We start from the raw sequence: 23,687 nt of genomic DNA, 5'->3' as shown, positions 1-23,687 counted from the left end.
ATACCCGGCGCACTTAGGGAGAGAAAATAAAAAACATACAATTGATGGACGGAATGCAGAACAAATCAAAATATTCACTCCCAGTCAAGAGATCTGGGTTAAATCCATCATTCTTTTGCTCACATAGCCACCCCAGTTTAGACCTGAGCATATGCAAATCAGTCTTGACCCTGTGCCTCATGGGAACAGTCCAGCCCGAACTGCCAAGCCACGTCTTCCCTGGACTGGAAACAAGCCTCCTAGGACTGATTTTGGGGTTTGACCCCCCATCAGCCATGATAGCTTGAATCCAGTGGCACGGTGAGCACGGGACCTACGTCTGGGCATACACAGCGCACTTAGGGAGTGCTCACTACACCACTGGATTCAAGCTGGCCTGGCTGATGAAGGGTGATGCCCTGAAACCAGTCCCAGGATGCTTGTTTCCGGTCCAGGGAGAAATTGGCTTGGCAGTTCGGGCTGGACTGTTCCCACGAGGAACAGGGTCAAGACTGATTTGTATATGGCTGGGTCCAAACTGGGGTGGTGTGGTGAGCAAAAGAATGATGGATTTAACCCAGATCCTTGTGACTGGGGGTGAATGTTTGCATTGTCCAGAATTCCATCCATCAATTGTTTATTTTGTTATATTACCCATGTAGAGGCATTCCATATTGATGACGATTTTTATTTTACTCCTGGCAACCTTCCTGATGCACTGATGTGATCACTTCTGACAATCTTAGATGGGTGGTCACTACTGCACTACCAATATTAGGAGCTCGGGATGATTTTCATTAAACTTTTGCAGCTCTTTGTACTGAAGAGGTTGGACATACCAGAAATATACAGTAACAGACTCATATATCAACTCTCTAAGTATTTAGGACATTGACTAGAATGCCACAACAACCTGATCTAATGCTATACTGACCACTCCTAATGAAAGGATAGGAGTTTTTACTCCTGAAACCTGGCTGCTGAGACCACGCTGAAGCATACTGAAGATATGTTCAGAGAGTGCTGACCAGAAGGGAGAAAAATGTATTTTAAAGTCTTTGTGCTGCTGTACTAAGGAAAGTTTCTTCACTCTGCCTTTGGAATAGCCCTATAAAGTGGTCATATGGTGAATATCGTCACAATGTCTCACAACTCAAGTAGACGTCATCAAACGAGGGAACCTTCTAGAATGCTGATTTCATTTCAAGACCGAGGCTACCATTATGCATTATAACTTTTAATGCCACTCTGACTTTAAAGAACATTAAACAACAACAATCTAGAGTTAGAACACTGCTGTCCATAAATAATCTCCACTTAGAAGCCTCCTCCTCTTTTAAATGTTGCTCTGGACAGATAAGTATCTTTGATGTTTATTGTTTAGAAGGTATTACTGGATGTTGAAACATGTTTTTCATAATTTTGTTGTTATATAAGTAAATGTGTAAGTGCTTATTTTTTAATTAATGGCATACACTTCTGATTCGTGGTGACTGTCAGTGATGGAGGGCTTAGTAAAGAGAACTTTTATTTTTCTCACCACTGGATGGCCTCTTTATATGTGTAATTCCTGCAAGTAGTGTATAGTTTTGGGGCTGGAGCAGCCCGCCATGTTTCCAAGGTCAGTGCCATACTAGCCGCTCCAGTTCTAGTTTGTGCTTCACATTTTGGGACTTTAAAGGTTTTGGAGATTCTCCCAGAAGGAATCATTGTCATAAACTGTGACAACAGGAACACCACAAAGCACACTACAGCAGTCCCATTTGTCAGGTACAGGCTAACACAACTTCACAATGAATTTGGGGTGTCTCCTTGAAGAAATACTTTAGAAACATGTTGTTAAATGGCACAATTAAAAGTGTAACCTCAGACCTCCCTTCCTGCATTCCTACAATAAGTTGATTCCTTTGCAGCTGTCTCCGGATATAAATTAAATAAAGTTAAAAGCAAAATCTTACCTTTAACAAAATACACTTTCAAAGATGACTTCCTTATCTGGAGGCCTCAACATATTAAGTACTTAGGTTTACAATTTACACCTTCTATTTCAGGTACAATTTCACTTTTGTATGGAGAGTTGTATACAGAGAATATCCTCTTTGGTCACCAGATGACATCCTTTATACCTATCTTGGTGGGGCCATTTGGATACTAAAAAGAAGATGTTGTCCTCCATCATTCTCTATACAATTTCTAATGTTCCAGTATCTATTCCTTTGAATTTTTTTAAAGAAATTCAAATCTATATTGTCCTTTTTTCTATGGAGTAATAAAAAAGAATATATTTCTTTATCAAAATTAACCCCTCCAAAGTCAGAAGGAGGTGTTAATTTCCCGGATTTCTCCACATATCAAAAATCTTTTTTACTTTGTCAGGCTTCAAGATGGCTCTCCGAGTCTCTTGTAGATTGTGCTCTTTGGGCTGAGCTTGAACGATCCTTCATCTCTCCTTTCTCATTTCAAGAATATGTATCTTTCTCTCCTAAACCACAATCTCTGTCTACTCCGATACTTAAACACACATCAAAAATTTTGAAACATAATTCTCCATCAGATCCATTAGATTGGTCTTCTTTCTCAGGCTCCACAATATGGCATGATAACATGATATTGATACGTGACAGACCTTTATATTGGAAATCCTGGATGCAGAGAGGCTTAATCTGTATACATCAATTGTATATACAAAATGAGTTTATGTCTTTTCCACAAGCCAGTAGACTTTTTGGCCTATCTTCATCTTTCCAATCTAAATATCTCCTTCTGAAACAAGCCATTTTAAAAGCTCATTCTCAATACATAGTCCAAAACCCTCCCACTGATCCTGCCTCCTCTTCTGTTACCAAGCTACATGTTCTTCTATGCGTTAACACCAAAGCCTCTGCTATTTATAATTATGTACATACTTCATTTAACACACAAGAAAAAACTAAGGTAGAGCTCTCTTGGGAAAAAGATTTAGAGGTTGGTTGGTCCACAGCGACATGGAACAAAATGTGGACTAAAATTAGGAAATACTCTAGAGCAGCGAACACCACACAGACACTTTTCTTTATTTACAGTAGACTTTTGTTATCCCCGGTTACCTTAAATGCATGAGACGCTGAGCTGTCGGATGCCTGTTGGACATGTTCCACTCCTCATGCAAATTTATACCACTTACTTTTTACATGCCCACCGGTTCATGATTATTGGAAAAGCGTATGGTCTCAAATTAATTCAATTTTTGATTCTGCATGCCCTTATTCTACTTCTCATGTGTTTTTCGGAAGTTTATCCCCTATTGAGGCAGATTGTGAGTCTAACACAAAGATAATATACCTATTATTAGCAGTTGCTTTTCAACAAATAACTAAAAATTGGAAAGATTTTACCAAATTATTCTATCAAGCATGGTGCTACGCTGTTTGTTATAACCATAGATTAGATACAACGTTTGTATACCCTATTCACATGGCAATGAAGCATTCAAATTTATGGTTACCTATCACATTGTTCATTGATGCTAGTGCTAGACGCTCCTTCTCCCTGACTCCAATGCAACAAGAAATCTCTAAACCTCCTTGACTTTCCTCATAGTGATATTATACTAATTGGTTATTCTGCATTTTGTATTAAGATTTTTACATGAATTGTACCTTTCTTTTATTGGCACCGATCAATTTGCATACCCCTGTCATTTTCTCGTTCAAGATATGTAAAACTAACCTATGCATCCAATTACTTTGTTTGCTTACTTTTAGTTTGACTTATGTGATTACCTGATGTTTCATTGTTCTTTGTTTTCTCACTTTGAATTTTTTCAATAAACTTCTATTTGAACTTAAAAAAGTAGGAAAACGTGAAATAAAAAACAGCAGGATCACAATATAATATAATAACAATGTAATGAAAACATTTGAATAATAAGATGAGAGAACTGGAAAATATTTGCAATTATAAGTGCTTTGAACATTTGGGCTTTCCCGAGTGCGATAAAACAGTAAGAGGATTATATTCACCAAATGAGTAGCTTTATTCGGCCTGGATGATTTCACTGGCAAACACTCAGCGAGAAAGCATATTTTAAATGCATGTATGTTTTTTTATTTTGCCTCGACCAGGGTAGCCACTTTGGGCCTCATTTATGAAAAGTGACACATCGCTGGGCAAAAACAGCGATGTGCCACTTTATATAGCGCTATCCGTGCGACACCATGGTAGGTTAGGGGGTCTTACAGTGGCACTGTGAGCTAGCTGGTCTATAGCACAACAGATCCTGCGGGATTGTCAGAAATCAGTCTTGACACCAACCCCTTAGTTTATGTTGTCCAAACAATGCGCAGGTCCTACGGATTGGTAGGAACTACACTGTAGTAGAAGTGATGTCATGAAATGTCATAAATGTCACAGTGCCAATTCTACTAGGCTTTTTCACGGCGGAACGTCTCCCCTGCACACATTATATCTGACACGGGTATAATGTAGCACAGGCCTTTGAAAAGTGACTCATCAGCCTATATGCCTCACTTTGTAAATAGGGCGCAGTGGGGCGCATTGATTGCGCTGCCACATCATCAAAAAAAAGTGACGCAACAGCGGTGCAAGTCCTTCATAAATAATGGCCTTTCATTTTGGAAGGCACATTCTAAGCTAAAATGCCTTTAGGTGCTATCATTTCATTACAACCAAAAGATAAATGAAGAAAAGGACCTAAAATGTTGTGTCCAAAATCACAGTTTTGAAACGCTAAACCTATGCTTGAAATGGTATGTATTTTCCAAAAAGGAATTTGTTTAACTATAGTGCCACATCTCCTCTTTTTTGGGTTTGTGACAGCCATGCCTATTTTACAGAGCATAGAAACGCCATTAAACGCCTCTATGAAATGCTAATTAAAAATGATGTTTTCCCGGATTGTCAGGGTTGGCAGTTATCGTGTGTGATAGCCCTCAGATGCATGACGTTTTTTTGTTTGGATCACTGTTGTAGCGGCTGGTGGATGAAATTCTGCCGAGGCTTCTGGAAGAGCTTTCATTAACATTAAATATCAGCCATCTGCTCGCGCCCCTGCGCCCCCGTGCCTCGAGAGTTAATATGCGAAAGGCATGCCGGGACTCTGCAAGGGTTCGCGCCTGTCAGGGGGGCGCTGGCTGCGCGCGCGGCTATTCTGATCTGCTGTGACATAATATAAACCAGCATTTATTGTCTGGGTAATCCAAGCAGCTCTTCAGAATTCATGAGGTTTAAGACCAGATAATTACATTTATTGATCCCTGCTGTGCGTAGAACAGGTCCCATCTGAAGAGAGTGCTTACATGTGGAAACAGAAATCAGCACATCACGGGAGTTGCGCTCTGTTTTTCTCTCAAGACATTAACGCAGCTTTAGTTAACTGAAGAGGCCTACAAATCACAGGGGCGTGAGGTGTGGACAGGGCACAAGTCCAAAAAAAAGAAGTGGGGGGACTAACCAGGTTAGGCAGTATGCAAGTGAAATCATGACGCCTACCATCACAACGCATGATGTCATGATGCTTGACATTGCACGTGACATCACTGAAAGTGACCTCACTGGAAGTGACATCACTAGAAGTGACATCAGATATTAAAACCTCCCACATATGTTTATCATGTATATCATGCATACATTTAAGCGCATTATGAGATTTAACAAATTAGATTTGGGGTCGGGGTTATGCCAAAAAAGTGGCGCAATCCAGACACAAAATTTGGGCCTAAACTAATGCATTTATTTTTAGGTCGAGCGTGAGCCAGCGCGCAAGCGCTGCTTTGCGAAGAGTTGTGGTTCTTCAGTACGGAGAGAAGCTTTGCCCACTCCCCCGCCCTTATTTTTCAATGGCTTGCGTGTTTGCCCTTTGTAAATGCTGTCTTATGATTCATTATGAGGCTTGTTAGTCTCTCCTTAGTACAGCCATGTTGTCATTTGTATCCTCCCATGGCTACTGGCTCCTTCACTTGGTTGTTACACAGGACGTGTACTATTTCCTTTATTAAGTTTAAACAACAAGGAGGGATGCAGGGTTTAGAATTGCGCAACACAACATGTTTTGGTGCCTTCTACCTTCCTCCTGCTGTCGTGCCTTCTCCCCCCTCCACCCTCCCTCCCGTTGTCTATGCCTTCTTTTCCCCTCCCCGCCCTCCCTCCCATTATCTGTGCCTTCTTTTTCCCTCCCTGCCCTCCCTCCCGTTGTCTGTGCCTTCTCCCCCCACCCACCCTCCCTCCCTCCCGATGCCCGTGCCTTCTCGACCCCCCCCTCCTGTTTTCTGTGATGCCAAGTTGCCAACCATTTGCAATGCAATAGTGTTGTGATCTCGTGGCCTGCTTGTGGCCTGCTCACATTGAGAATGTGATGCGGTCATCTTTAGAATGTCCGGGGGTTGAGGATTGATTTGTGGGCTGGGAGAGAGGCTGAAATGTTGGTGCTGCTCTCGTCTTATCTACTTACAATAAACGCATATGAAACCTTCTGGCATCGGAGCATCCTAAATTCAACACTGGCGACGAGTTGTTTTAACCTGATTGGGGACAGGTACCTCCGCACCAACTCCCCTTTGAACTTTTTAGTGAACGACCAACCCGACCAACGAGCAACGTGCAACGCGACTTATTGTAAAGTGATTTAATTTCTTCATGTTCATTCCACGGCTTCTCTACATTATTGGAACATCTCGTAAGTTAATTTAATGCTAATTTTGACTTCTGAAGGCGTTCGTCAAAATACTCACAGCTAACAGTCTCCTCTCGAGCTCCGTCTCGCGCGCTACACTACAAGCGCACGCCCCATTGTCGAGGTCATCAGTATTTGTCATCGTTGGTTTGGTCACAGGAACGCACGCTCTCACGTTGGACTCACACAACGTGCAGCCATCTTGTGTTTTACATGGTAAAAGGAAATATTTACCGGCGGTGTGCACAGATCCTTACATGGATTACACGGACTCATGCATGGTGAGGTTAACACTAACCCTTTCAACTTGTTTGGATTCATGCATGGTGATGATGACACTAACTATTTCAACTTATTTTTTATGAACTGTTTGTAACTCTTCACGGTTGAATTGCATCGAAAATTCTTCAATGGACTGTATTACCTTGTCAAGTTTTTTTTAATTTTATCTGACAAGTACATCAAACACTCGAGCTTCTTACAGCATTTACTCACATTATATTTAACTGGCCACATCAAGTTTATTCTCACAGTGTTCTCATTGTAACGTGCAGAATTTTAATTATTTCTTTTAATCATCTTTTCTCGTCATGGCCACTACTTCCAGCATGTCTCAACCGCCACCTTTTCTTTCTGAAGAAGGTGACCCTTTTCTTCCTTGGAAAAGATGGAAGAATTTATTTGACTCTTATATTGTAGCGATTGGTGGTGAGTAGTTTTCAGCTGTTAGGAAGCAGGCTATTCTCCTACATAATCTTGGTGTGGAAGGAAGAAATGTTCATGACAGCATGGACATTATACCAGTGGGTGGTGTGGATGGTGAACCTGCGGATGTATTCGAGATGTCCATGACTATGTTAGAGAAATATTTTGTTCCTCGGATTAACGTTGTGTTAGAGCGCCATACATTTTTTACCAGAATACAAGGCCCTTCGGAACGAGTTAAGAGTTATGTTGCTTCTCTTAAAACCTTGGCTCGAACGTGTGAATTTGGTGAACTCACTGAGTCTCTTATTAGAGATCAACTTGTAAGATGCACCAACAGCACACAGGTTCAAGAAAAACTCTCGTAGAAAAATCCATCGTTGTCAGAAGCGATTGCTATTGTAGAAGGTTTAGAGAATACCTCTACCTGGGTGAAAGAAATGAAAAAGGACCGAGAAGAGAAGAAAGAAGTAAAAGAGAATGTTCATGTCTTCAGTGACAATCCTGCTCACGAAAGCAGTGACAATGTTGCCAAGGTTACCTCCATTGACAAACAAAAAATCTCCGACAAAGATGTACGGCCACATTACCCTACAAAAACGGTAACTGGTAAGGGAGATCATGATAGTCGTTCTACTATATATAATGGTAACAGTGATAAAACGTCTGGAGAAGTTTCTAAGCCAAAGTGTTTCAGGTGTGGTAGTCTTACACATTATTCCAATTATCCTCATTGTTTTGCCAAAGACTCTATTTGCAACAAGTGTGGCATTAAGGGACATTATGTCAGAGTTTGCAGATCTTCTGTCAAGTCAAGGTATCCGGAGAAGGGTACTGAAACTGTACGAACAATCATTCTCAACATTGAGGATGATGGAAATGGAATTGACAATGGAAAAGTGGTTATGCCAGAGTGTGACATTTTGGATGATGGATATAACTTTGTGGTTTTAGCTGATTCTGGCTCGCCTTTCACAATGGTGGGCAACAAACAAGGGGATGAGATTATTGGCCTTAACAGTATGTTGTTATTACCACCAGATATAAATCCAGTAAGTTATGGTGGTACTAAAATAAATGTGTTAGGATATGTAATAGCCAACATCCAATTCAAGGGCAGACAAACGCTAGATAAGGTTTACATAGCTGAGAGGGGGGATAATCTCCTGGGATGGAGACATCAACGTGATTTGGGCATTTTGCTTAATGCCAGCGCTATTGATCCTAGAGACCAAGTTATGTTAGTGGATTTTGCAGAAAGTAGTCAAGTTGTTAATTTCTTCAACAAATTTCCAGAAGTTTTTACCGATTCTCTAGGGTGCCTTAAAGGTTTTGAGCACAAAATTGTTCTTAAAGATAGGGCTGTACCTTGTGCACATAAAGTCAGAAGAGTGCCGAATATGATGTTGGCACCACTAGAGTCAGAACTCAAAAGACTTCTAGATTTGGGAGTCATTGAAGAGATTAAAGGATCAGAGTGGTTGGCCCCTATTGTTTTATCCCCCAAGGATGGTGGGACCAGTGTCATAATGTGTGTGGACTTGAGGGGACTTAATGAATGGATATGGGTGGATCGCCAGCCTTTACCTAACATTTCGGAATCTATCAGCATGCTCAAAGGTGCACAAGTCTTTAGTGTACTAGATTTATCTTCTGCTTATCAGCAGGTTCCCCTTCACAAAGACTCTAGACATCTTACGTCTTTTGTTACACTTCTGGGAGCTTATCGATTCTTAAGGATGCCTTTTGGTTTAGCATCAGCAGCGGCATGCTTTCAGAGGGTAATGAAGTTAGTCTTAAAGGGAATATTAAATGTCATGTTTTTCCAAGATGACATCTTGGTTTATGGGAAAAATGAGCAAGAATATAATTCCACCTTGACATGTGTCTTGCTAAGACTAAAAGACAAGGGACTCACCTTGAAAAAACAAAAATGCTGCTTAGGGCTGAAATCAGTTACTTATCTAGGTCATGTAATCTCCGGTGAAGGTATTCAACCCAAAATGGAACTTGCGGAAAGCATTGTAAAAGCTCCGGCTCCCAAAGATAAAGATCAGGTCAGATCATTTTTGGGTTTAGCTGAATTCTACTCGAAATTTGTGAAAGGGTTTGCTAGTGTGTCTGAGCCCATTAGGGTTTTGCTCAAGAAAGGGACACATTTTGCCTGGTCGGAAGAGTGTGAGAATGCATTTGCTGTGATTAAAAAGGAGATCGGGAGGTTACCTACTTTGGGGCATTTTGATGTCCACCGTAAGACTGTTCTTACCACTGACGCCAGCCTTAAGGGTTTGGGGGCGGTTCTTTCGCAAGTTGTGGATGGGGAAGAGAGGACTGTTGCTTTTGCCTCTAGGGCTCTCAGAGATGCTGAAGTGAATTATTCATGCATAGAGAGAGAAGCTTTAAGTGTGTTTTGGGCTGTACATCATTTTAAATTTTATCTTTGGGGGTATACCTTTTCTGGTTAAAACGGATCATCGTCCCTTGGTTCAAATATTCTCATGCCATCATAGTGAACAGTTTACACCCAGGTTGAAACGCTGGAGTGAAGGTCTCCAGGAATTTAATTTCCGCGTACAATACATACCTGGGAACATGAATGAGTCTGCTGACTGTCTCTCGCGATTACCTATTGACTATGATCAGAGTGAGATCAGAGATCAGAGTGAGATTGAAACTGAGAGTGTTTGCTGGATGTCTGAGCCAACCTTGTCTGGTGAAGAATAGTTAGATGGGGTAAGTAAGGATAAGGTTCTTTCTTCCCTCAAGATGTGGATAAGTCAAGGGTGGCCTGACTATAAAACGTTGGACCATGAAATGAAATCCTATTACCTGTAAGGGAGGAGTTATCATGGGAATGTCATGAGAGGTGACAGAGTGGTTCCTCCCCTTAATTTCAGGAGCAGATTGATCAACATTGCCCATGAGGGACACTTAGGCAGAAGCCTTACCAAGGCCAGGGTCAGAGAAAGATATTGGTGGCCTAATACGGATCATATTACTGAGGATGTTGTTAAGAATTGTATGTCATGTGCTGCAAATGATAAATCTCGTGTTACTAATGTTGCCCCGCTCTCACCTGTAGGAATTCCTGAAATTGTGTGGACCAAGCTTGGATTGGATATTGCTGGTCCATTTGAACTTTTGCCTTCCAGTGAACGTTTTGTCATTTTGTTGGTGGACTACACCTCGAAGTGGGTGGTCACCAAATGTGTTTCTTCTGTGTGCACTAGGGTTGTGATTGACTTCCTCAAGGACGTTTTTACCATGGGGTGGGTGCCCAAGTTTTTAGTAACAGATAATGGAGTGCAATTTGTCTCTCACGAAATGTGTGAGTTTTTGAAAGATCATAACATCATTCATCAAAAAACTGTGCTGTACTCACCACAAAGTAATGGCTTGACTGAGAGAATGAATAGAGTGGTCAAAAGTTGTGCTCAGCGCGCACTTGAATGTAAAGTTTCTTTCAGCAGTGTCTTGAGAGATACTTGGTGGGCACATCGTACTGCTCCCGATATTGTAACTCGCATCTCACCTTTTGAAGCTCTGAGGGGTAGAAAGGCTATCTCCAAACTAAACCCTACTTGGTTGCCAGTCTGTTTAGATAATTGTATTTCTGTTGAGACTAAACGTGCCAGGAGTTCTAGTTATCACCAGAAATATAAGTCGAGTTTTGATTCAAGAATGTGTGTGAGACAAAAGAAATGGCAACTTGGTGATAAAGTTTTGGTCAAAAATCCTAATTATACTCAGAAAGGCAAGTCTGCTTTCTTGGGTCCTTTCACCATAGTTGCCATAAAAAAAAATGTAGTGAGAGTTGATTCGGGTTCCACCTGGAGTATGTCCAGACTTGTGAAGTTTATGGAGAAATCATTGGGTTCTTCGCCAGCTTTTAATTCCAAACCTCAGTTGCCTGAGGCTAAGGTCAATACTAGGAGTCTAAGGAATAAGCATATGCCTGCCAGGTTCCAAGGTTTTGTTTTACATTAATGTGTGATTTTAGTGGTAGTTTGTATTGTTGTTAATATTCTAATTACTGTTGTTGGGTGGGGTTTTTTCCTTTTCCTTCTTCTTCTCTCATTCATTTTTGGGTGGGATTATTCTTGCCTTTACTGTTGTTGGGTATGTTGTATTTTTATGTTGTATTTAATTTTTAATTCTTTTGTGGGAGGGGGATGTGTTGTGATCTCGTGGCCTGCTCGTGGCCTGCTCACATTGAGAATGTGATGCGGTCATCTTTAGAATGTACGGGGGGTTGAGGATTGATTCGTGGGCTGGGAGAGAGGCTGAAACGTTGGTGCTGCTCTCGTCTTATCTACTTACAATAAACGCATATGAAACCTTCTGGCATCGGAGCCTCTTAAATTCAACAAATAGGTCTTGGGTAAATTGGAGACCTATTGCATTGCTTGCTATTGTATAGCACACAGAGTAGGTTGATATCTGTTAGTGGGAGTTTGTGGGAACTGGGTGGAGGTTTGTTCTGACACCGACGCAGTGCCTTTCAAGCAGGACTGCTTTGAGGGGGCATAGGAGAGACCATCGAAGCAGTGATATCCACTGCACGTAATCCGCACCGCAGCCCAGAACGGAGGGGAAGAATAGAGGGCCCGACATGGCAGAGCAAACGGCGCTGAACCTGGAGCCATGTCCGAGCCAGCCAAGCCACAAAGTGTGCTGGCCGATCTGACAGACATTATCCTGTGGTATGGCTCAGTACATCCGAGAAAGGCGTCCTTTAATTTGTGTTTAGCTGGAAAGAGACAAAGGACATTCCAGTGTCAGACACATTTGTCAAAATTTGAAGTTTAGCGGGTGGGTTGAAGGCATTTTATGGTTAAAAAAATCATATAACTACCTTCCTATAAACTTCTGAAAATTGAGTAACTATTTTGAATTGCAAAATTTGTGATTCAGTGCTTAATTTGAGCTGGTTTCAGTCGGAGGTGCCCAGCCTTTCTCATGATCATTTTTCGGGGTGGGAGATTAGCGTGGCTTGGGTATGTAGGTGACGGAGGTATTTATTGTCTTTCTAAGTGGGGCCCGATTACTTGTCCAGTGACGTGTTTTGAAATCTCCTTAGCTTGTCAAGTCCGCTGACCATTGTCATCCTCTTTGTTTAATCGCTGTTTTTGGTGATGTAAAGGGATGGGGTAATGTTGTTGACTACGAAGGTGCATTGGCGATGTTGGTAAAATGTAAGTACCGCAAGTGTGTGGCCTTCATAGCTTTACTATAAAGCCATTTAATTGTGGCTAATGTATGCTGTTTATCATGGAAATATTCAACCCTAGTCTGATCGATTATAGCCTTTAATCAGCAGCTTGTTGATTGCACTACACATTCACAAAGCTCATCTAATCCCACCCAAAAACTGGCTTTGTCAGTTCCTGTCTACTTGCAGTGTTATATTTTCACATTCAAAATCGAAACTGAAACATATTGATTTCAATTAGTTTTCATATTGACTATTTCTGTGCGCAAAAACAAGACTGTGACCAATGCTTACATCGTCTACAGGGTTTCCAAAATGTGATATAGATAGCAGGAATAAATGCAGGCCATTGGCACTATTCGTAGACGTCCTGTTACACCTGGCACCTTGGCGTGAGTCTCCCTTCCACTTTTTGTCGCTAACCTAAGAACTCTTTTTGAAAGCATATTCTTGAACTGTGTTTGTCATTTTTGTCGTTATTTGGTCTTGTGCTAAGCCTTTATATAAAAGATCACTATTTTTGATATAAATCTAGTGTGGTGTCCATTTGTGGTATTGTCACTGAGTTACTGTATATGGTCACAAATACGTAACCTATAACGCTCTGAGATAAGCCTTGTCTGCTCGCGCCAAGCTACCTAGAGGGTGAGCAGGGGTTATTTTAGGAGTGTAACCCCTTACCCTGACTAGAGGAGAGGGTCCCTGCTTGTCACAAGTACCTACCTCTGCCAACCAGAGATCCCCAATTCTAACATTGGTGGTCAGCGGTGAGGATCCTGTATTTGCATTTGTGTTTCATGTACAGTGATTGGTGAACACCACTTAGTGAGTTCAGACCATAACGCAGCTACATACTTTTTAATTTTTTGTTTGCCAAGAAATCTCCATTTTTTAAAATCATGCCTGGTTCAGTCAATGAGGAAAGAGCAGCATCTGTAATCTCTGACCGTGAAGGAGTAGAATGGGAAGAGGAAAAATTAGTGGACTACACAATAGCCCAGCTGAAGGGCTTCTGCAAAAAGTTTGGAGTTTCCCCGACTGGGTGCAGAAACAAATCCCAATTCCAAAGGGTGCTGAGGGCCTGGATTGAGTCAAGGTCACCTGAGGATGCGATAGTAATGGAACCAGCAGAAAGCGTCCATAGCTTTGGCAGAGGCCTGTCGCCAGAAGAGTTGTCAGACAGGAAAGAAACCCGAGCACATGAAATGGAGATGGCAAAATTGAATGGAGAGTTGGAAAGCAAAAAGCTGGCTCTGGAAGAGAGAAGAATTCAACTGGAGCATGAAACAAAGTTGAGGGAGATAGAGCTGAAGGCTAGGAGTTTAGAAATCACTCCCTCTGGTGGCAGCACACCGCCAGTGCAGGTAGAATCAAGGGTGTACATACCAAAAAATATGGTAAAGGATTATTTTTTAAATGATGACATAGGGCAGTGGTTCAAAGCCTATGAGGTAGCCATGTCTTCCCACCGGGTCCCTGAGAAGGATTGGGGAGCGGGGTTGTGGGGACGGTTCCTGAGTGAGGGGCGGGACACACTGCTAGACTTGCCTTCAGATGTTTATAATTCTTATCCCCATATGAAGGATGCTTTGATGACTAGGTAATGGTTGACCCCCGAGTTGTATAGGCAAAGGTTCAGGGGTTGCACAATGATTCCAAACAGTACGTATGTTGAGTATGTAACTATTATGGTCAGAGCACTGGATGGTTGGGTGAAGGGTAGCAAGGTTCAGGATTTTCAAGGGCTTCTTGATTTAATGGCATGGGAGCACTTGTCCCGTAATTGTTTTCCTGAGCTACGCCAGCACCTGATTGATAGTAGGCTGACTAACCCTAGGAAGCTTGCTGAGGAGGCGGACCGCTGGGGCAGTACCAGGGTCTACAAGGGTCCAGTGGGAGACTCCGCTAAAGGTGGGCAGGGTCCCCAGCAGAAGAGTGGGGGGGACAAGGGTAAACAGAGGGAGTTCACAAGAAGGCCCCAAAGTAATCCCCAAGGGAACCAAGGGAAAGGTTCTCAGCCTCCCCCACCCCAGAAGCCGACCGGAGCCCCGACAGGTCCCCCTGTTCAGAAGGGGCCCCTAAAATGTTGCAAGTGTGGTAACATGGGGCATTTTGCCTCTGATGTAAAGTGTCCTTTGTATGGTAAACCAGCACCCACTGGTGCTCCACCCCGGCAGATGGCTAGTGTAGCCTTGGGGGAGGAGATGGCAGTCCAAGGTGGGTGGGGTCCTGCAGAGATGTCCCTTGTCTCATTAGGAGACTGTGAGATGGTCCCCCAAACCCAGCTGCCTGATAACACTAAGAAATACAGGCAGTGGGTGACCATCAATGGCCGTAGGGTAGAAGCTCTGAGAGGTACAGGAGCCAGTGTGACAGCTGTCAAGTGTCACCTGGTGTCTCAAGAGCAGGTAGTCCCAGGAGCATTTTATCCAGTTGTTGCCGCTGACAACACAGAGAGTCACTTCAAGGTGGCTCAGGTTCCCTTTGAGTTGGGGGGGGGTCTCTGGTACTCTTCAGGTAGCTGTGAGGCCCGCCATGCCTGTAGACTGTCTGTTGGGGGACGATTTGGAGAGCTCACCTTGGGCTAAGGTGGAGCGGAGTGGTCACCTGGAGATGTTGGGTATGCCGGATTGGGCGTGTGTCACCACACGGTCCATGGCAGCGAGTAGAGGTGCTCAAGAGATCCTGGAGCCTGAGAGGGAGGCCCAGGGACCGGCCTTAGAGAGAAGAGGCAGGGGGCGTGGGAAACCGGCCCCCGAAGTTCCCACGGTCCAGGAGGAAGCAGACCTTGAGGGGGATGCCCTGGAGCCTACCGGGGAACAGATAGCTGAACTGGGGGACCTGCCTGAGCTGACCCATTGGCAGCAGGAAGGGGGCCCCTCCAGGGAGGACTTTTGTAAAGCACAGAAAGAATGCCCTTCTCTCGTGGGTATGCGGCAGCAGGCTGCAGACCAGGCCGCAGGTGATCAGTCTGGGTCACATTTCATTTACTGGGAGAACGACCTCCTATATACAGAGCCTAAGGTTGCTGAGCCTGGGTCAGCCCGTGCGCTGGTGGTACCCCAGGACTTCAGAGGCTTCCTACTGGGGCTGGCTCACGATGTGCCATTGGCAGGACATTTGGGGCAGGACAAGACCTTTGAAAGGCTTGTCACCCACTTTTATTGGCCCCAGATGTGCAGGAGTTCAGACACTCACTACAGGACCTGTCAGACTTGCCAGGCAAGTGGAAAGAGTGGGAGGAAGCAGAAGGCTCCTCTCCAGCCATTCCCTGTGGTCGGTACCCCATTCCAGCGAGTGGGGATTGACATTGTGGGGCCACTGGACCCCAGGACAGCCATGGGCAACAGGTTTATCCTGGTCCTGGTGGACCATGCCACCCGGTACCCGGAAGCCATCCCTCTGAGGACAGTGACGGCCCCCGTGGTGGGACGTGCACTGATGGGAATTTTCTCCAGAGTGGGATTCCCTCTAGAGGTGGTGTCTGACCAGGGTATCAATTTCATATCCAAATATATGAAATCCCTTTGGCAAGAGTGTGGTGTAACCTACAAATTCACCACACCTTACCACCCCCAAGGAATCGGGTTGGTTGAGAGATTCAACCGTACCCTCAAGGGCATGATAATGGGTCTGGAAGAACCCATGAGGCGTAAGTGGGACGTCCTCTTGCCATGCCTTCTCTTTGCATACCGTGAGGTTCCACAGAAGTCTCTAGGGTTCAGCCCCTTTGAGCTCCTGTATGGCCACCCTGTGAGAGGACCTCTAAGTCTGGTCAAAGAAGGCTGGGAGCAATCTCCCAGGAAACCTCCCCAGAATGTATATAGCTACATGCTGGCCTTCAGGAATCAGACTAGGCGATTCAGGCAACTTGCTGAGGCAAATCTGGAAGCCAACAATAAACAACAGGAGAGAGAGGGTATGTACACACTCTTGGTCCCCCAAGAACAATGTAACAACAACAAAAGAGCGTGATGCAAATCAAAAAATCATATGTACCTTAGTACACTGAGTGCTTGGAAAAAGTGTAAAGTAAACAAAATCAATCTGATGAAAAAATAAAACCCTCACTCACCAACATAGTTGGTGACATGCTTCATCATGGGGTTTTAGCCAGAGTAGCCTTGTGCATCTCTGGTGTGCTTCGACGCTTCAAATTAAGGCGGAGCAACAGTTTCAGACTAAAATGAAGTGAAGTGATAAGTGTGAAAAAAGTGAAAGGGATTTAAAAAGCCATGTATCGTACACCAAAACACTTTAATCGTGACGAGACAGGCATATGCTAAAAATAGTGAAGGATAATTTCTACTGACATTTAATTTGGTCAGATGTATCCTGTAAGTGGTCAAGCGGTCGACATGTTTCAGCTTATAAAGTGTTTGTTCACTAAGCTTTCATCAGGACCTAGTTACACAACAAAACACCTGGGCGGTATAGGCTCACTAAGGCCTACCCTAACCTCAGGTGCACAGAACCGATGGACTCACGGTTCCAATGGAGGTCTCCCACAGTTCTGGAAACAAACCTCGTATTTCTGAAAAAAATGGATTTCATTAGGGAGACACATAATCTTTGTCTTATGTTCATCAGATATACACGAAGCCAAGTCTAGGAGACCCAGTCAGTCCCCACGTTATTTGCTTAATCTATTTAGACTTATAGCCATATTCTGTATTGCAATCAGAACAAAAGGATCAATAGAATTACCAGACTTTCTAAACATGCCAAAATCCATATAATCAGACAGAAAATGGATAGAGTATTCCACACTTTGATCGATACTCTGGCCTAACGAGATTATTAGTAGTGATAGGGATCACAAATATCAAAGACACTGTTAAAATTGCTTAACAACTTCAAAAGATGAAAGCAAATTCTGAAATGGTAAAAACGCCGGCAGCTTACGTATAATTGAGTGGGTGTGCGCTCCTTGGGCAAGAGGCGGATTGCGGGACTACAGAACAGCTGTGACAACAGAAGGAGAAACGCGGAGTAAGCGTAGGAAATAGTATCACACCGTTCCTTACACAGGTTGTTTACCACAATAATCTGTTTGGCGCACACCCACTCAATTATACGTAAGCTGCCGGCGTTTTTACCATTTCAGAATTTGCTTTCATCTTTTGAAGTTGTTAAGCAATTTTAACAGTGTCTTTGATATTTGTGATCCCTATCACTACTAATAATCTCGTTAGGCCAGAGTATCGATCAAAGTGTGGAATACTCTATCCATTTTCTGTCTGATTATATGGATTTTGGCATGTTTAGAAAGTCTGGTAATTCTATTGATCCTTTTGTTCTGATTGCAATACAGAATATGGCTATAAGTCTAAATAGATTAAGCAAATAACGTGGGGACTGACTGGGTCTCCTAGACTTGGCTTCGTGTATATCTGATGAACATAAGACAAAGATTATGTGTCTCCCTAATGAAATCCATTTTTTTCAGAAATACGAGGTTTGTTTCCAGAACTGTGGGAGACCTCCATTGGAACCGTGAGTCCATCGGTTCTGTGCACCTGAGGTAAGGGTAGGCCTTAGTGAGCCTATACCGCCCAGGTGTTTTGTTGTGTAACTAGGTCCTGATGAAAGCTTAGTGAACAAACACTTTATAAGCTGAAACATGTCGACCGCTTGACCACTTACAGGATACATCTGACCAAATTAAATGTCAGTAGAAATTATCCTTCACTATTTTTAGCATATGCCTGTCTCGTCACGATTAAAGTGTTTTGGTGTACGATACATGGCTTTTTAAATCCCTTTCACTTTTTTCACACTTATCACTTCACTTCATTTTAGTCTGAAACTGTTGCTCCGCCTTAATTTGAAGCGTCGAAGCACACCAGAGATGCACAAGGCTACTCTGGCTAAAACCCCATGATGAAGCATGTCACCAACTATGTTGGTGAGTGAGGGTTTTATTTTTTCATCAGATTGATTTTGTTTACTTTACACTTTTTCCAAGCACTCAGTGTACTAAGGTACATATGATTTTTTAAATCTGGAAGCCAGCCAGGAGGAGATGAAGCAATGGTATGACCAGAATGCCACTCTGGTAGAGCTTCAGCCTGGACAGAAGCTGTGGGTCTTGGCCCCCGTGGAACCTTGTGCGCTCCAGGATAAGTGGACCGGTCCCTTTGATGTTGTGGAGCGCAAGAGTCCTGTTACCTATTTGGTGGACTTGCGGTCTCCAAGGAACCCCTTAAGGGTCCTTCATGTCAACCGCCTCAAGCCCCACTTGGAGAGGTCCCAAGTGGGCATGCTCTTGGCAACAGATGCTGGGATGGAAGAGGAGACCGAGCCTCTTCCTGTCAGCCCAGGAGCAAGATGGGTTAGTGGATGGTGTCATCCTCTCTTCCGCCCTGACCCCTGAGCAACAGAATGATTGTGTCCAGCTGCTGGGACAATTTTCTGATCTGTTTTCCCTGGTTCCCGGTGTCACTGATTGGTGCGTCCATGATGTGGACACTGGGGATAGTACACCTGTGAGGCACAAGGCCTACAGGGTGACTGACAGGGTGAGGGCATGCATCAAGGAGGAGGTCTCCAAGATGTTTGCACTAGGGGTAATTGAGTCCTCCAGCAGTCCTTGGGCCAGCCCAGTGGTCTTGGTCCCAAAGGCTGCAGCGCCGGGAGCCATACCCGAACTCCGGTTATGTGTAGACTACAGAGGACTCAATTCAGTCACCGGACTGACGCACACCCCATCCCCAGAGCTGATGAGCTCATAGATCGGCTAGGGGCTACCAACTACCTCAGCACGTTTGATTTAACGTCTGGATACTGGCAGATCGCCTTGACCGAGGGGGCCAAAGAGAGGTCAGCATTTTCCACCCCAGATGGGCACTACCAGTTCCGGGTTATGCCCTTTGGGATGTAGAATGCCCCTGCCACCTTCCAGAGGTTGGTCAACCAGGTGTTGGCTGGACTGGACTCGTTCAGTGCTGCCTACCTGGATGACATCACAGTGTTCAGCTCCACTTGGGAAGAACACCTGCGCCACCTCTGGGAAGTGTTGATGGCACTGCGGAGGGCAGGCCTCACGATCAAGGCTAGTAAGTGCCAGATCGGGCAGGGATCCGTGGTGTACTTGGGGCATCAGGTTGGGTGTGGCCAGGTGGCGCCCCTTCAACCCAAGATAGAAACCATCCTGAATTGGGAGTCGCCCAAAACCCAGACAGAGGTGAGAGCCTTCCTAGGTCTCACCGGGTACTACAGGAGGTCTGTCAAGGGGTATGCCAACATTGTTGCCCCCTTGACAGCGCTGACTTCTAGGAAGCAGCCCAGGAAAGTGATTTGGACTGACACCTGTCAGAAAGCTTTTGAGGCCCTGAAAGCTGCTATGTGCACGGCGCCCGTGCTCTTGGCTCCCAACTTCTCCAAAGAGTTTATCGTTCAGACAGACGCTTCAGAGCATGGTGTGGGGGCTGTTCTTTCACAGATTAATGAGGAGGGCCTAGATCAACCTGTAGCCTTCCTTAGCAGGAGGTTACTTCCACGGGAACAGAGATGGAGTGCTATTGAGCGTGAGGCATTTGCTGTGGTCTGGGCGCTGAAGAAGCTAAGACCCTACCTGTTTGGGTCTCACTTCCGGGTTCAGACAGACCACAGGCCCCTCAGATGGTTGATGCATATGAGGGGTGAGAATCCAAAGCTGTTGAGGTGGTCCATTTCCCTACAGGGTATGGATTTCACGGTGGAACATCGCCCTGGTACAGATCACGCCAATGCTGACGGTCTGTCCAGATTTTTCCGCCTTAGTGATGAGGAACTCCCTGGGGTAGGGTAGTTCTCCTCACATTTCAGCTGGAGGGGACACGTGTTAGACCTGGCACCTTGGCGTGAGTCTCCCTTCCACTTTTTGTCGCTAACCTAAGAACTCTTTCTGAAAGCATATTCTTGAACTGTGTATGTCATTTTTGTCGTTATTTGGGCTTGTGCTAACCCTTTATATAAAAGATCACTATTTTTGATATAAATCTAGTGTGGTGTCCATTTGTGGTGTTGTCACTGAGTTACTGTATATGGTCACAAATACTTAACCTATAACGCTCTGAGATAAGCCTTGTCTGCTCGCGCCAAGCTACCTAGAGGGTGAGCAGGGGTTATTTTAGGAGTGTAACCCCTTACCCTGACTAGAGGAGAGGGTCCCTGCTTGTCACAAGTACCTACCTGTGCCAACCAGAGATCCCCAATTCTAACACGTGGATATTGCATAGTTATGTGCATTCCACTGCAATAATTTGGGTGATTATCCCTCAGAAATGTTTAAGTATGTAGTGTATCTCAACACATGTAAAACATGGAAGGGCGGGTGCACGACCTGGTCTGAAAGTCATTCAAGGCACACATTGCTTCTGCCTGTGCATCGTTGCGCTGAAGGTATCAAGGCGCATCTCGTCAGTTAATAACGTTATTTAAAATGTCTTATCGCTTCTGCATCTTTCAAAAGCTTGACATCAATGCCCTGAGTGGTCCCGAGCGCCTTAAGGCGGCGAGGTTTGCAGTGCACATTACAGTATCACGATGTGTCTAGCACTATAGTGAGGTTAGAGGAAACACGTTTCAAATTGCAGTTCCTTTCCAGGTCTCGCCTTGGCAGCGCGCATGCGCTGCCCTTGGGGGGCCTTTAGCCATCGGTCTGCTCCTTTTCAAGCACACTTGTGCTTGTGCTGGCATCCACCTTGCGGGAGCGAGCAGAGGCGCGCACGCTAATTGGCTGCTGCTCGCTCCCGCAAGGCAGATGCCACCACAAGCACGAGTGTGCTTGAAAACAGCTGCTGCTTGTTTGAGTTCCAGCATTAGTCATTCACAGTGATTAAACACAGCGCGGGTCGTGTTTTTTTTTTTCATTCCCCCCTCACTCATTCTCTCTTTCGCTCGCACGCTGTCTCTCGCTCTCTCTCTCTATCTTGTCGCAGGTCACACACTGACGGCAATTTGTCTTACATTTTCTTTGTAACGACAATTAACAATAGCCTCAATATAAGGCATACACTACTGAGCCCTAAAATATCACATTATAAGTTTTCCCTCATGCACGGCTCTCTCCAAAGTGTCCCATCACATTCATTGCATTGTGTTTGCATGTTACTTTCCTACTACCAGCTGCGGGGCATAAAGTGCATTGAATAACTCAAGCAGAGTCAGTACTTTATCTGGCGTGGGCCACACTTTTTTCATTCTCCCCTCACTCACTCTCTCTTTTGCTCGCACTCGCACCACCACCACCACCACCACCACGTCCACCACCACCATGTCCACCACCACCACATCCACCACCACCACCACATCCACCACACACCATGTCTACCACCACCACGTCCACCACCACATCCTCCACCACCACCACGTCCTCCACCACCACCAGGTCCACCACCACCACCATGTCCAGCACCATGTCCACCACCACCACCACGTCCACCACCACCATGTCCACCACCACCATGTCCACCACCATCACGTCCACCACCACCACCACGTCCACCACCACCATGTCCACCACCACCATGTCTACCACCACCACCATCACATCCACCACCACCACATCCACCACCATGTTCACCACCACCACGTCCACCACCACCACATCCACCAACACCATGTCCACCACCACCACCATGTCCACCACTACCACATCCACCACTACGTCCACCACCACCATGTCCACCACCACCACCACCACATCCACCACCACCATGTCCACCACCATGTCCTCTACCATCATGTCTCCCACCACCACCTCCACCACCACCACCACGTCCACCACCACCAACACCACATCCACCACCACCACGTCCACCACCACCACATCCACCACCATGTCTACCACCACCACATCCACCGCCACCACCATGTCCACCACCACCACATCCACCACCACGTCCACTAACACCACATCCACCACCACCACCACATCCACCACCACCACATCCATCACCACATCCACATCCACCAACACCACATCCACCACCACCACGTCCACCACCACCATCACCACGTCCACCACCACCACCACATCCACCACATCCACCACCACATCCACCACCATGTCCACCACGTCCACCACATCCACCACCACCACAACCACAACATCCTCCACCACCACCATGTCCACCACCACCACAATGTCCACCACCACCATGTCCACCACCACCATGTCCACCACGTCCACCACCACCACGTCAACCACCATGTCCACCACCACATCCACCATCACCACGTCCACCACCACCATGTCCACCACCACCATGTCCACTACATTCAAAACTACACCACGTCCACCACCAACACATTCACCACCACCAACACTACATCCGCCACCACTTTCACCACCACCACGTCCACCACCACCACATCTACCACCACCATGTCCACCACCACCACATTCACCACCACCAACACAACGTCCACCACCACCACCACGTCCACCACTACCACCACATCCACCACTACCACCACATCCACCATGTCCACCACCACCACGTCCTAACCACCACATCCGCCACCACCATGTCCACCATCACCACGTTCACCACCACCACATTCACCACCACCACCACATCCACCACCACCACATCCACCACCACCACCACCACATCCACCACCACATCCACCACCACATCCACCACCACATCCACCACCACCACCAGCACCACCACCACATCCACCACCACCACGTCCACCACCACCATGTCCACCACCACCACTATGTCCACCACCACCTCCACCACCACATCACATCCACCACCACATCCACCACCCCCATGTCCACCACCACCACATCCACCACCATGTCCACCACCACATCCACCACATCCACTACCACCATGTCCCCACCACATACATCACCACGTACACCACCACCACCATCACCACATACACCACCACCACCATGTCCACCACCACATCCACCACCACCATCAGCACCACCACCACAACCACCATCACCACGTCCACTACCACTATGTCCACCACATCCACCACCACCATGTCCACCACCACCACATCACCACCACATCCACCACCATGTCCACCACCACCACGTCCACCATAACCACGTCCACCACCACCACATCCTCCACCACGTTCACCCCACCATGTCCACCACCACCACAT

Source organism: Triturus cristatus, chromosome 6, assembly GCF_964204655.1.
Source record: "Triturus cristatus chromosome 6, aTriCri1.1, whole genome shotgun sequence".
Taxonomy (NCBI): Eukaryota; Metazoa; Chordata; class Amphibia; order Caudata; family Salamandridae; genus Triturus; species Triturus cristatus.
This window is presented reverse-complemented; position numbering follows the sequence as displayed.